At 29.5% G+C, this 884-nt stretch overlaps 1 non-coding gene across 1 annotated transcript; it reads right to left on the bottom strand.

Annotated features, from left to right (window-relative positions):
* Nucleotides 1-679: 679 nt before the first annotated feature.
* On the bottom strand, nt 680-752 carry Trnaf-gaa. Its single transcript has one exon. It is a non-coding gene; the product is annotated as a tRNA-Phe (tRNA).
* Nucleotides 753-884: the final 132 nt, after the last annotated feature.

The following is an 884-nucleotide window of genomic DNA, read 5'->3' as shown; positions in this document are numbered from 1 at the left end:
CAATATTGTCTAGACACAGACGAATATGGTCCTTACAATACTTTTAATTTACAATTACGTTTAACCATTTAATACAAGTCTTCATATAGATATGTTATCCTTAATGTTTCTAAGTGATATTTCAAACTCGAGATAAGACCGTTGTCCCATATACTGAAACACTTATTCACAAAACATCAAGAATTAGATAGGGGATTATGGTCTTAGACCAATTGTTTAGATTTACAGCTAATCGTTCACGTTTATAACAAATGTGGTTAACCATTTAATAGAAGTCTCCACATAGATTCCATGTATTCAAGAATGAATTTTGTACATTAATGGAACTAACAGTCAGTAAAAAGAATGTATCTCTTCTTTCCCTTTAAATAATAACACAAAACGATAAATGTACATTCATGACATTCTCGTTCTCAAGATTTGATGGTCTACAAAATAACCTTTAATTTCACTGAACTTAACAGTCAGTAAGACAAAGTTATTGGCTCTTTTGCTTTACATAACGATATAAAAATTTCAAAACTACATTCATGACTTTATATATTTCTTAAAATCTCACTTTCCTTATTAATCAGTTAATACATATTCACATAACTCATTGTTTTTTCTAGATTTTACGATTGTAATTATTTATATAATAAATTAAAATAACATTTTAATCTAACAGATTTCTCTAACTCGCCGAGACCCGGGATCGAACCAGGGACTTTTAGATCTTCAGTCTAACGCTCTCCCAACTGAGCTATCTCGGCTTGTTTAAACATTCTTTAGAAAAACCTGTTGTGTAAAAAAAATTGATTATATTTACTCATGAAATGATTCCATTCTTTTCTGAACAACTCAGTCTTTTTCAGATAAACACATTTAATATGTAGATGGGGCAA

This window comes from Limulus polyphemus, unplaced genomic scaffold (assembly GCF_000517525.1).
Source record: "Limulus polyphemus unplaced genomic scaffold, Limulus_polyphemus-2.1.2 Scaffold25981, whole genome shotgun sequence".
NCBI lineage: Eukaryota > Metazoa > Arthropoda > Merostomata > Xiphosura > Limulidae > Limulus > Limulus polyphemus.
Note: the sequence above shows the minus strand (reverse complement) of the source record. Positions and strands in the feature narration are given on the sequence as shown.